General features: G+C 45.6%; 1 protein-coding gene and 2 long non-coding RNA genes across 9 annotated transcripts in view; 1 reads left to right on the plus strand and 2 right to left on the minus strand.

Annotated features, from left to right (window-relative positions):
* LOC125325310 overlaps window positions 1-4,980 on the minus strand; it is a 26,931-nt gene extending 21,951 nt beyond the window's left edge. The window contains exon 1 of the long non-coding RNA XR_007203277.1: window positions 3,274-4,980. This is a non-coding gene — a long non-coding RNA (uncharacterized LOC125325310). The remainder of the gene's footprint in view (window positions 1-3,273) is intronic.
* Window positions 4,981-6,401: 1,421 nt separating this feature from the next.
* LOC125324940 lies at window positions 6,402-9,168 on the minus strand. The gene is made up of 2 exons (XR_007203150.1): window positions 8,989-9,168; window positions 6,402-8,561 (listed from the first exon to the last, which is right to left on the minus strand). It is a non-coding gene; the product is annotated as an uncharacterized LOC125324940 (long non-coding RNA).
* An 842-nt stretch (window positions 9,169-10,010) lies between these two features.
* Window positions 10,011-13,511, plus strand: part of TNRC6B (trinucleotide repeat containing adaptor 6B) — a 122,994-nt gene continuing 119,493 nt past the window's right edge. For 3 of the 7 annotated variants that reach the window (XM_048301473.1, XM_048301474.1, XM_048301475.1), the window contains exon 1: window positions 10,012-10,255. The gene's annotated coding sequence lies outside the window, so the exon portion shown is untranslated. Of the gene's footprint in view, window positions 10,256-13,511 lie in introns of all 7 variants that reach the window. The other 4 variants (XM_048301481.1, XM_048301482.1, XM_048301480.1 and 1 more) reach the window with 2 other exon arrangements.

Consider the following 13,511-nt stretch of genomic DNA (forward strand, 5'->3'; position numbering starts at 1 on the left):
TTGAAACCTAGAACACAAAAATGAGAGCTGATTTTAATGCACTTATGTCCAGTAGCATAGGGAAGGATCTGGGAGGTCAGGTTAAGGATATTTCCCATTTATGAGCATTGATTCTATTCAGAGGGGCCTTTGTCCTTTTACTTTATTTAAAGTAAGGTAGCTTCTGAGTTGCAAATTTCCAATGTGTAAGAAAGAAAAGTGTTGCACCAGTGGACTGTGGACTGATCAGCATTTTGCATGGGCTTGGGGGTGGATTTGGCACGTGCCTGCTGTGTGTTAAATGAACACCCATGTTCTTCAGCTATTTGATTTCCCAGACTGGAGTGGCTTTTCTAGCAAGGATATTGCTCTCTGCAATCAGACCAACAGCCAACTGATTGCAGGATGCAGCACTAATACCAGGATGCTCCAGCCTTTCTACTGTGATACTTTTAAACAAAAGTGCCTGAAGCAGTACTCCCAGCCCAAGGGGTAACACATATGAGCTAAATGTACATGAGAACACGGGGTGATAAAGAAATAGGAACACTTCTGTGAGATCTGGCTGCTGGAACACACTGGTTTATGCTTCTCCTGAGCTGGCTACAGACTCATGGCAGCATGGAGAACGGGGGAAAAAAAACTGAGCACACGGGAGAGCAAGCTGCTTACTCCAGAGCTGGATCTTACACCAAGCATTAGAAACAAAGGCTGTCTTCCACACTATCAGGATGTGGGGAATAGGAATGTCAGTTGTCTGTGACAGCAGAGCTGCAGCAGCAGAGGTGTGGGATTTTACACACTTGGGATTGTGAGGAATATAAGTGTTCTAGCAGAGGGTTTATGTAGGCAGACCCTTGTGTCTGAGGTTCCCCCTAAGATGCAAGAAAAGGTACGTGCTGCTGCTTGGTTATAAAGGGCAGAACCATACTTGCCCCTGCTTGCATTGTTTGGTGGGTGTTGTGCTTAAGAAACACAACACAGCAGGGGCTATTTTATTGTTGTTATGCTCTAGCTTTTCTGAAACTTCACTACTAGAGGAAAGGATAAGCAACTTTCTGGGATGTAACTTTTTTTGGAGGGGATGCTTCCACAAAGAAAGATTATTTAAAAGAAAAAGCTGGTTCCCTGAGAAGTTACAATATATTTGGTGAAACTGTGTGAAATCTTAAAGTGTAGGTGCTAGACAACCTTGGGAAAAGGGCACTTACTTCAAGTGTTTGAAAAGAAAAGCTATTTAAACTTTGAAGGAGCTATTGGTTTTATTGTTGCAATATTTATGATCCTCTCTTTATAGGTCATGCAACCATTTCCTTAGTTATCCTTAATCTCCTACCAGAAAATCTTTCTCCTGGCTGACAGCCCCCTTGTGCTGAGCACTTGCACTACAGAAACAGAAAACAGCAAATCCAAACAAAGCATGATCATCTATAGCTGCCTTGCTAAGTGCACAACACAACTGCAGAAGGATCAATTGCTCTGATTTAGAGTGGCCATTAGTGACATTTTGCCACTGAAAGGAAGAAAATATCTCTGTTTAGTGTCCTGAGGGATAACAGCCATAATCATAGACATTAGAAATGGAAAAGGTCACTAGGTCGTCTAATCCATTGCCTCAGTACAATGCAAGGCAATTCACCAATATAACTTTTTAGGACTTGGTAAATTATGCTACCACTCGTTTGAGGTTCTCCTTCACAGTCTAACAAATCTCATAGGAAGGAAGTCAAAAAATAACGTTCTGGAGAGCTACGTAGGCAGATGTCTGACAGGCATTGCACTGAAATAATGACCTGTCTCCTAGTTTCTCAAAGCACTTGCCATTGCCTTTTTACAATGAGGACACTGTAATATATTAACTTCCTTTGTTCTGTATTTATGACTGCAGCATTCCAACAAATCAAAGTTTTCTGGAAGGAAAAGTTGGGGCGATCTCTACTGGTTTCTCACCAATTTCTACACCATGTTTAAAGATGTTGATTCAGCCACAGAGTTAAAGTTATGCTTCTGCAAAGCCAGATTAATTTCCCTGCACCCAGTGGGGTTACGCTGGATTTAAACTGGAATTACTGACAACCCAGTATGACCAACAGCTTCCTCTTTGCATCCAAGGAGACAGACTCACAAGAACAAAGAGAGAGACAGACAAGCACAGGCGCCAGCTGCAGATGCTGCACCCTGCAGCCAAAATGAGGGTGTTGTTCCAGGCAGGTTCCATCTTGTTTCAAGATCTTCCACGTAAGTAGTGCTTGGTATAAGTAACTAGGAATTCACCCATGCACAGCAGTGTTGTTAACATGAGGACACCCTTGGAAACGCTGTAGGGTGTTTGCATTGAATAGTGCTGCAAAAGCAATTGCTGCAACAGAAAGTCTTCTGCAGGAGTTGGGCTCCCTCAGTAAACACAGTCTCCCTGTCTTCTTGAACACCTCTCTGGTCTGGAATATCTTGGAAAAGAAGCTTAAATGTGTATTTGCCTTGCTCTTTGAGCATTAGCACTACCCTGTGGAAGCAGGACCATAGGTTACAACAGATACCAGGACTGGATTAGGCTCTGTAAGACCCTCAGCGACAATAAGCAATCCAGCAGCAGAAATCAAGTGTGGTCCAAGCAGAGGAAGCAGACTAGAACTGAGCTGCTGAGGGCTCTTGAGAGGGACCACTCTGTTTAGCAAGGTTCTGGAATCCAGAACAGCAGTCATAAAAGAGAGAACATTTTGCTCTCTTTCAGGAAAAAAAAGAAAGCAAGCCTCAGTGTTTACTTTCCTCTACCAATCCAAGAGTCTCTTTAGGGCAGGACTAGAAGAAAAGCCCTGGCTTTTTCTAGAGTGAGGAAGAGAGAACCTGGTGTTATTAGAAGGGTCATTTGTGCTTGATGAAATCCACTGGAATTTTGATCGCCTTTCCTTCCTCATGCAAAAAGAAAATAGCACAGTGGACTAAATACTGTTGTAGCTCCTGAGCAAATGGGTCTTCTTTCTGTGGTGGAGCCTGCACATAATTTTTTAGTGTCCCCAAAAAGATCATCTCCCAGTACCAGGAATTGTTCTCAGGCGTGGTCCTGAGGGCTTTGCCCACACAGCCCCACCTTGAACTCCCAGCAACTGATCCCGTGGCAGCCACAGGAAAACTGCTGGCAGATTTCCCCTGAGGAGGTGACACAGAAAGCCGTACTCACAAACCTGGGTTGACTTTGCTGCTAACTGTTGCAGAAGCAGAGCTGGGACAGTGAGTGAGTCATGGGGTTTGCAAGTAATCAGCTTTGAGTAGTAAAGAAAAAAGAGCTTGGCTCACCCAGCGTGGCTGCTCTTTGTTCCCGAGCTGCTGGAGGCAAAATCATGGGAACAGCTCCTGCCGCCTTCCTCAGGGTTCACACCACCTCACGCGGGGTGACCCTGGGCCATTTCCCTTCACAGCTCTTCCTCCTGGTACTCACAGCCCGCTGCTGCCGTCATCTCCCTCCTGCCTCCCCACGCAGCTCTCTCTGCAGGGTCTTGGCTGATCGGGGCGAGGAGAAGAGCGCAGCTCCTGAGAGCTCCGTGTGAGGACAGAGCACGTCCTGCTGCGCGCAGTGCTGGCCCACGAGCCAAGAAACCTCCCAGAGCTTCCCACTCCCTGCCACATAAGATCTTCCCCACATTTTCCCCACCATCACCTTCATTCTGCCTTGCAGAGATTTTCAGTGACCACATTTTTCTACCGGTCTCAGTTTTATGCTATCTTTCAGCTGGTTTTTTCCTCCTCTTTCTTACTGATGATGCTCCCTTTCAGAATTATTCTTGCTTTCTACCCTTGGGTCCTGGCACCCTGGACTCTGGCCCCTGTGCAAGTGTCAGTGAGCTGTCCAGTTAAAACTCAGATACGCATGGAGTTTCTGGGGAGTTTTTGTTGTTCTGGTTTTTATGGAAATATAACTGTATGCTTCTCCATGAAACACCTGTTTTGGAAACTTTGGGAAGGAAGCCACGAAGGGGGAATAATACAACCACATTCCAGAGTGTATGAGAGTACAAAGTCATACTGCATCTTTAAATTCCTAATCAAAATTGATGGCAACTTTTGTGGTCGGTTTTTTTTTTTTTTCTTTTTCACCTGGGCTGCCTGGAAGAGGCACAATTTTCCACACATTAGAAAAAGAAACCTATTTTTTTCCCCCTCAGGTTTTCTGCCCTGCATTGTGCACACTCCAGTGCCCCACCCCACAGTAACTCTTCAGCCTGTCCCCTGTTCTGCAGGTGCCATCCTTGTTTCCTCATCTGTTTTTTCTGGCAGAACATTATTCCTGCTCACTGTCTGTGTCCAGCTCACCAGACCAAAGAAAGGCAGATGCTTTGCTGATGGTATTGCTTTCAGGGCTGCTGACAAGTGCAGACAGCACTGAGCTTTTCTACTATGGATAGTTTCACTTCCAGACTAAGGAGAAATGGCAGCCATTCTGCTTGCTTTGATCTCATTAATAATAAAGGACAACGGGAGTCCTTTTGAATATGAGGAAAAAGCTCAAGTTAAAAAATTAAACAGCATACTCAATTAAATTAGAACCACAGCAAAGCCTTGGAAAGCTGCCATCTTAAATTACTACACAGATACAACTCCCAGAAAATAAGAATAATGATTTAAGAAACAAAAAACAATCCCATGCTCTTGCTGTCCTAGTAGAGTTTGCTATAGAAGGACAGGTGGGAGCTTTCCCCAGCATCAGTATTGATCATACATGTGTGATATTTCCCTTTTGCAAGAGCAAGGGCATATATATATCATACTCCCTGTGGCATAGGGAAGGAACCGGCAGCAATGTGCCCAGGCCTCTTTTTTTCTTCAAAACCCAATTCTTCTGTTGGGATGGAGCTGGGTGACAGAAGTGGGTACACAAATGAGTACAACTCACAAAACTGCCTAATTTGGGAGAAACAGAAACTCCAAGGTCGATCTGAACCTTGGAGAACAAAGTGCCTATAGCAGTTACCCTATGTTTAGCTGTAAAATTCTAATGCTGTCCTGATGATGAAGGTGGACCTGTAACAATAAAACGCTATAATTGCTTTCACCTACCTATACTTTAGATTCCATTTAGATTCAGCTAAAGGTGACACAAAACAATTTTGCGAAACAGTTTTAGGCTGCTACTGCTGTTGAGCATCATAGATCCAACCAAGACAGTGGAATGGAACCTTAAAAGTCAATAAAAATCTTGTCTGAAGAGCTGCATAACTTCCAGCCTCAGCATAACTGCTAGCTGATAACTCCTATGAGCTCGCTGGTTCACTTTCAGGACTAAACATAGGGGAAAAAAATTGGCAAAAAGAGACTGCATAAAAGACTACAATATTTTTCAAAATATTTTCCTAATTGTCTGCTTTTTTCATTAAAAAACCTCCACATGCTAGCATTGTTTTGCTGAAAATAGCTGTATTTAAAATAGCTTCAAATAATGTTAATGAAGCATTGTTTTAATTTTGCCTCCAGCAAAAACAAAACGAAGTAGTATTATGAATTATTCTCTATTTAAAACCACTGCTGTCATATTAACAATTTTTCCCTTTAGCTGTGGGCTGACAATATTCTTTCTCCCTTTTCCTTCCAACAATATAATGTGAGTATGACAGCACAACAAATTGAAACTTCTGCTAAGCACTGTGCCCCAGACATGCATAAACTGCTCTTGTTTCTATTGCAACGGCATGTCTTTCCTGGGTATGACACATAAAAATAGGTAATGTCAAAATAAGCCTACTATATTAAGAACAGTTATAGACGTGGAGGTGTCTGACTGGGACTTAAAGCTCAGGTCCTGAGCACTAAGAGTCATTAAAGATATTTTTAGGGTTTTTTTGTAAAGCAGGAATGGTAGCACTAATCACGTGACCAACATACAAATTTGAAAATTACATGACATCTCCTTAATTTCCTCTTGCTATTTAATTTAATTCTAGTTTTCATTACTTTGTTTTTCCTTAAACTGCTCTTTTGTATTTCTCTCTGCTGTTATGGGTGGCGAGAAAATAATTGTGTTGAAATCTGTTCTTCTCTATTTTAAACACAAATCCCTTTTTTCTGTCCCCATTTTTACAGCTCCCAGGCATATGAAGTATTACTTCCTCTCTCTTGCTTGTTCCCTGAAAAGTTCCAAGAAGGATGCACAAGAATGGCTGAGAAAACTTCTCATCACTCAGTTGAAGGAAATAGGAAATGCTGAATTCTTAGCAGGTGTCTCTGCTGAAAGTAATTATTAGGATAAATACTTTTAAATAAGGATATTTAAACAGGATCAAAATCTTTGCAAATATTTATGGTTTATTCCCCTCATATATTGATGCCATATCCCTGCTGAAACTTCCCTGAAGTCTTCTAGGAAAAGGATGGATTAAAAAGCAGCTTCCAGGGGAAAGATGTAAGTAAGCAAATAATCTAATCAGCCTGTGTTTATATAGAACAAGAGAACATCAGTTCTTTTATTACTTTTTTATGAATAATTTTTTTAACAACAGCAATCTTCTTTTCCAGTGCTGCCTGCATTTTAGACACAGATAAAGCACAGCATTATATCATATGTTAAATGTCACGTTTCATGTGAAAACACTTAAACATAGGGCACCATAAAGAGCATCAGCACACACTTGACTGTGGCTTTCCAAAAAGTAACCTTTCTCTTAATCACTATGCAGGTAAGTAGTTGGTTCCTTTCTGTTTCCACAAGACAGCTGCTGCTTAGGGCATGCAAAGCAGAAAAAAAGGCAGGGTTAGCAAAGATCTTTTCTGAAAGTATCAGTAGTTTTTAGTGACTGACTATCCAGAGCTCATTTGCGTACATTAACTTAAAAACCTAGCAAGCCTATAAAAAAAAAAATCACATCATGGCACTTTTGGAAACAATAAACCAGTGTCTGATCTCAAAAACACTAACTACAAATTCCAAATATCAAAGCTGTTTCTAAATTCTTGTCTTCTCTCATTCCTGCATTCAGAATTGTCCCAAGCTGGCAGCACATTTTGTTTAGACACATTTAGCCTTCATGCAGGCTTCTTCTGGACTGTATCCCTGTCAGATGCAGTATTTATAACAAGTACATTTTAAAAAAGAAGAGGTGATGTATTTTCATAACGTAAGAGTCAAAAGGCTGTGGAATTGACCCCAACACTGAAGTCTGTCTGTCTCTCTGGCTACAAGCTGTGTGAGGTTTGATGCTCTGCAGGCAGGGTCCCAGCCTGTTTCCTGAGGAGCCAAAGAGCACACTCATACTGCAGTGAGACCAATCCCCAAAGCTATAATGGTTTTTCTCATCAATTCACTGTCAGAGCGGAAAGATTTTCACCCCAAAGAAATCCAACCTTTCCCAGCACCTGGAAAGGCCCCACAGTGGTAGTGTAATACTGACATCCAGTGGCTGAAAAAATGCGATTTCACTGTCCAACTTGGTTTCATTTTTTGGATAGGACTGGTATTGGGGAGGTATGAAAAAACCAGCAAGAATTATTTTTTTCCTAAGCATTTGGACTTCATGAGAACCAGAACATGACTGGAAGCTGTGATTCCTTCCAAATCCACGGGTGAACCTGGGTGGGAACTTCTGAGTCATCCATTATAACTTCAGCCAAACCAACAAAATCTGCTTGCTTTCCACAGTTCAAATTTGTTTTGTAGTGTGAAACTACAGGAACAAGGGAGAGTGGTATCTTTTGCTCCTCCGAAATGAAAATATCTGGCTCCCTAGGCTTATGCAAAACAAATCATATTCCTTCACCTGCACACCCTGAGCAAAACATAGAAAGGAGCACTCACAAAAGAACACCAGTAAGGGGAAAGAGAGTTTACAGAGGGAAATTATTTAATTATTTTTTTACTTATGGCAAATACAAGGTCAGCATCTTGGACAGATCCTTCTCTCCCAAAGCGTGCAACCTGTACTCTTGGAGTATTAGTGATGTCTGCTTACAACATGAAAAATACATGTGGATAGGCAGGACACAGACAGCTCCCACACACTGAATAAACAATGAGGAAGAGAGGCAAAGTGCATCCAAAAGTTATATTACTAATTCGTATTGATTTATGCAGAGCCTTTTGTATTCCTTACAGCACTACAGTAACAAGTATGTACACATCCAGTATGAAGTCACATTCATATTAATGGAGCTCTTTTCCCACCAATCAATGTAAAAATCAGTTACCATTACTGAATGGAGAAGCCATCAGAAGATTCACTGCTCTTTACTGACTCGCGTAGCCTGAGTTTGCACGGATCTTGTCCGCTGTCTGTGCCACTAGCACACATGGCTGTGCTGTGCTGGCAGCTGTCCCTCCTGCTGGTGACTAACCTGTAAAGGGCTCTGTGGCTCTTCCAAGGCAGAGCACGTTTTCACCGAACACCCACAGACCTGTTCACCAGGGTGACAGGCACATCCCATTTCTCGAGTTCTCTCTTCAGCACCAAAACGGCACTTTCAGCTGCTCCACGGTTCTGCTGATCAGGTTGTTAACAGGATTCTCCAGAGGAGATCAAATGGAAAGATTGCACAGGCATGCAGCCGTGGGTGAGGTCAGGAAATGACACTCATCAATGGAACAGCAGCCTTCAAATATACTGGAGAATGAGAACAAGCATAGACATTAGGTACAAGCCAGGATAACCTCTTGCTCCCAGTTTATCCTCCACATGCTTCTGTTATCCATGTATTCCCCTCAGTGCTTTCTGTCAGTTTTGGAGACTCCAATGCTCCTCGGGTTCTGCTCTGTTAATCCTTTGTGCCATGCAGGTCCTGCTTATATACCTCCCATTTGTGTCCTTCCCGTTCTGAGATGCAGCAGTGCTGACCCACACCTGCTCTGCAGGCGCTTCCAGCCCCAGGGCTCAGGCGGCTGCAGCTCCTCCCGGCCTTCACACCACCTCCCAGGAAAGCGTCCCCAGGCCTGCTCCTGCCTCAGCCTCCCACCGACCGCCCCCGCAGTCCTGTTTCTGGCTCGGCCCACTCCACGGATAATGAAGATCAACGTGTATTTGTAACGATTACATTTAGGAATGACACTGTGGTCACCGCAAATCCCTTTTCCACAAGTTTTCCCGGTCGTGGGCCTCCGTCACGTGCGCAGCTGCTCAGGCCACGTGGGGCGCGGCGGGCACGCACCATCGCCCCGCCCACTCTCCTCCCTCCAGGGAGATTGACAGTGAAACCAACCAATCAAAAGCTCGACCCTACCTTTCCCCACCCCCCCCAGCTCACGGTTGCTGTGTCATCCGGCGGGTGACACCAGGGGGCGGTCGCCGGTTGGCTGCGCAGGCGTCGGATTCCGGCCAATGAGCTTCGCGAACTGCACGACTGACACCTACCCTGCCCAATAGTTGTCTCACGTGCACGTGGGGGGGCGGGGCGAAGCGTAGCTGTGGCTGAGGAGGGTGGGCAGTGTGGCGTCGGTGCTGTGTCGCGGCGCCGCTGAACGGCCATTCCCGCGATCGCCCGTGCGGCCGGCAAATGAGTGCACACACTGATGTAACCTTGCCTCGGTTGAGGAGGGTCCCAGGAGCCGCCGAGGAGAGCGGCTCGGTGGGCGGGTTTCCGCGCTGTTATGGTGTAACGGGCACATTCCTTCTCTAATGGAGTCGGAGGGTGCGACCCACAGCCCAATCCGTAGGGCGGAAGGGCGGGACAAATAGAAGCGGGCGAGCGAGTGCCCCATTTAAGGGGCAAATATCGCAGCCAACTGGCAGAGGAAGAAGGGGCGGGAGCCAGTGAGAGATGTGAAGGGGGGTAACCGCTGACAGCCAGCAAATGCAGCCAATCACTGAGCGTGTAGTGACGCGAGAGCCCAATCAAAAGCCCTGAGAGGCGGTGCTCTGCTGTGATTGACGTGGGTCATGGCTAATGGGCGGAGAGATCGCCCAGACTCTTCCCAATGGGCAGCGTGCAGGCGCGGAAAGGGGAGAGGAAGGAGAAGACGAGCAGGCAGAACGACCAATCAGCGCGAGGGTCGGCGAGGCGCCGTCCAATGGGCGATGCGAGAGGCGGTGCGGGGGCGTGTCCCGGTGTGTTTGGGTTCGTGCTCCTCGGGGGAGGGAGAGACGGCGGCAAGGAAAGTTTGGTTTTGGTTTTTTTTTTTTTTCCCCCCCCCGGTGGTGTTTTTCTGGCGGGGCCGGCGGAGGGGGGGGGGGGGGGAAGGGGACGACGTTTTTCGCAGCTTCTTCGCCTTTTGCTTCCTGGGGTTCGTGTTTCCCGGGCGGGCGGAGCCGCCCCCGGCACTGAGAAGAACGGGGGCTCAGCGCACCGCGGCGGCGCCTCGGCGGTGAGTGCGGGACGGGCCCCCCACGTATCCCCTATCCCCGCTCCCAGCTCCCGCCGCGGGATTCCCTCGGAGCCCTTCCCGCCTTGCGGACCCTCGCGCCGCCTCTGAGGGGCCTCTGGCGCCGGGCCGCGGTGCCGCGGGGCGGGGGAGGGACGGGGGGGCCGGGCCGGCGGGAGGAGCCCCAAGCGGCGGCGGCTCAAGGGCGCTGCCCCGGCGGTGGCGGAGCGGCCGCTGCTCCCGCCCCGACCCCGGCGAGTGCCTGTCCCGGGGCACAGCCGGGCGAGCGCCGCCCCCTCTTCGCCTCACGTGCGGCCGCCGCTCGCCGCGGCTGCGCCCCGGTGCCCCCCGCCGCCCCCTCCGGCTCCACACAGGGCCCCGGGGAAGAGCCGCCCGCCCGCCCGCCGGATCACCCAGGCCGGGCAGGAGGTACAGCGGCGGAAAGACTCCGAGAAGCCCTTGTGTAGATGGGGGAAAAAAAAGTGCTGTAGTGTGGGGACAGAGCCGAGGTTGCGTTGGTACCACTGCAAACCGCGCTGGATGAGTGGAACGTGATGCTGGTGTGTGTGTGTGTGTGTGTGTGTGTGTGTGTGTGTGTGTGAATGTAGTGGGTGGGTGGGAAGAGTGACCTTGTTCAGAGGTGTGTCCCAGGCGGAAAATAAAGTTTCCCCAGCTGTTTGTAGCAAAATGCGGGAATGTTTGTTTCTGGAGACGCTTCTCTGGTTGTGGATAAGCGCTGCCTGCAGCGTGGTATCTTGATAGCTCAGATCTGCTTTATGAAAGTGCATGTAGGAGGCTCTACTACAGCATAGAGCTGAGGCTTGTTGAATAAATCGAAGTCTCAACAAAGTGTTTTCCTAGCTGAAGTAGAGACGCTTACTGCTGTAAACAGTACTTGTTTTTTCCATGGTAACATTTCACTGGCCTTACGAACGTTTGTTAAGATAGCTCTTTGCAAAGTTAACTTTCCTTTTTTTACAATCCATTAATTACTATATTTTAAGCATGACTTGCTAGAGTTCAGTGTCACATTTACAACCTCTACAAAAACTGTGAGTCTTCCTGCAAAATAGTAGATCTTTTGGGGTTGTATAGCTCTGTATTTGAAAGGTCTGTTTTACCTATTGTTTTCCAGTAAAATCGCTATCCATATGAATGGATTTTGGAAATTAGTTCCTGCGACAAGCGTTGTAGAGGTGATTGCTTTGATTCGTAGGGTTATTAAAATACGTGCACAAGTTCAAGCAGCTTTGTAATTAGTTTGTCCACACCGAAGTTGCTCAGCAATGCCCTTCTCTCCTGTGGGGACTCTCTAAGGGTACAGATTCCTTGGAATGCGTCCTGTTGAGATGTGAGTGACTGCTCTCATCTGCTGCATTACCCAAGGCCCCGACTTGAGAGATAAGTTCCCGGTTTTCTGCATGAGCCGTGGTTAGTGCAGGATCTGCTGGGTGGATGTACCTTGAGGGAGGAGTTCGCAGGGGTGACTTTCCACCCGAGTTTACCTGAGTTGCAGGTGTAACTAGACAATTCCTCAGCGAAGAAATTGCCCTGCAAAAAGTTGAGGCTGGAGATGGGGGAAGGGAGCCCAGAGAGGTGTTAGCTGTGTGTTAGATTTTCTGCTGTGAGGTTTTGGGGCAGTAAGGTGCAGGCACATCTGTCTTTGTAGAGATTAGATGAGGTCATCATTATACATTTACTTTTATCTTGTTTAGCTATATTGCATGTAAACGTTTTGTAAATACCACATTCTGTGTAGAACTATACTTATGTAGGGAGTTAGCTCAGAAGTTTCAGTGCTAATTGGCAAAATGTTATTGGGATGCTTAAAGGGAAGCACTTAAACCCTGTAATATGGAAGTCCTGGAAAAAATGTAATGATAAACCAGTCAGTATCTCTTGATTAGGCAGACTTTTGAATTAATGCATTACTGCAGTTTCTGTATACCTGCAAGTTGAGCTAGAGATCTACACTTTCATTTAAATAGTAAGTTCAAACGTTTGGATGTAAAAGTCTTGACAAAGCTTAATCTGCCAGATTTTGTGTGATCGAATAGTCTAGTAAAATATTTAGGTTGAGTGTGTGTCATGGCTTTGCTTGGTGATGTTTATTTCACCATTAAAACTTGGTGTTGGAGGATGACTTCAGAGGAGGAAGCTTCAGGAGAGAATTTTGTGTAGTTCTGAGGTAGCGTATTTCACCTTAGATCTGCCTCCTGTCATAGCAAGTATGAAATCAGAAATTAATTTTTTTGCAGAAGTAATGCATAATAAAAATCATATCTGGAGATAGCTGCATCTAGAACAGTGGGATGAATAGCTCCAGCCAGAATGATGGAAAGAATTGAAGGACTGCTGTAGAATTAGTAATTTGAAAATATGTTAAAATGGGGTTTGTTCTCTTGGATTTCCGAGTGATTTTTTTCTTTTTTCCCCCCCCAGTAAAGCTGGTATATTTCTGCTCACAGAAGAGATTGGATTTACAATTAAGCAGTATGAACTGGAGATCATAGAATAAGTCTAAGAAGCTTAGTTATTGACTTGGATGAGTTTATTAATAGTCTGCTTAATGGTTTGGTTACTCTATTCTCCATTTTCTGCAAAATGCTTGGATGCAGAGTCTCTTCTAGTCACTTATTGCCATTATTGTGTTTATTTTCTTGGAAATCTTTTTATACATAGATATTGTCTGCTTTGTGCAGTAATAACAATTAACAGTCATTTTCCAGTTTCTTTGCAATGGCTTTCCTCAGTAATTGCTCGTAGTGCTGCGATTAGGTTCACAAACTCTGCAATACTTCTACTTACAGCATACCTTGCATCTTACAGCTCTTCACTTCTTTATCATTAGTTTTTATTTTTCACTCATCCTTAACCCGCGTGTAATTTGGGTCAGTAGCTGTGTTTTTGTGAAGAACTGGCATTGTTTGTCTTCACAGGATAAATGAAGCCTGTTTAGCACATAAGTAAAGGAGGGAAGTACCTGATACTAGCACATATGTACCACTGGCTTTCTTTAAAGCTAAAAGTTTTCTGTCGCCTCAGTGCTTATAAAATGTGTTTGCTCTGGAATTGCTTCTAATGATCTGTTTCTTGCGTTTTCAGAAATTTCAGTCATGAAATGTTTCACTGCCTTAGGGAAAGAATAGCAAGAGAATGTCAGTCTTCAGTTCTAATTGCAAGAACCCAGCACAGAGATGTTGAGCAAACAGTAACGCGTATTTCTAATGGTTTGACCAGTTGTGGTAGAAACAGACAT

Source organism: Corvus hawaiiensis, chromosome 4, assembly GCF_020740725.1.
Source record: "Corvus hawaiiensis isolate bCorHaw1 chromosome 4, bCorHaw1.pri.cur, whole genome shotgun sequence".
Lineage (NCBI taxonomy): Eukaryota > Metazoa > Chordata > Aves > Passeriformes > Corvidae > Corvus > Corvus hawaiiensis.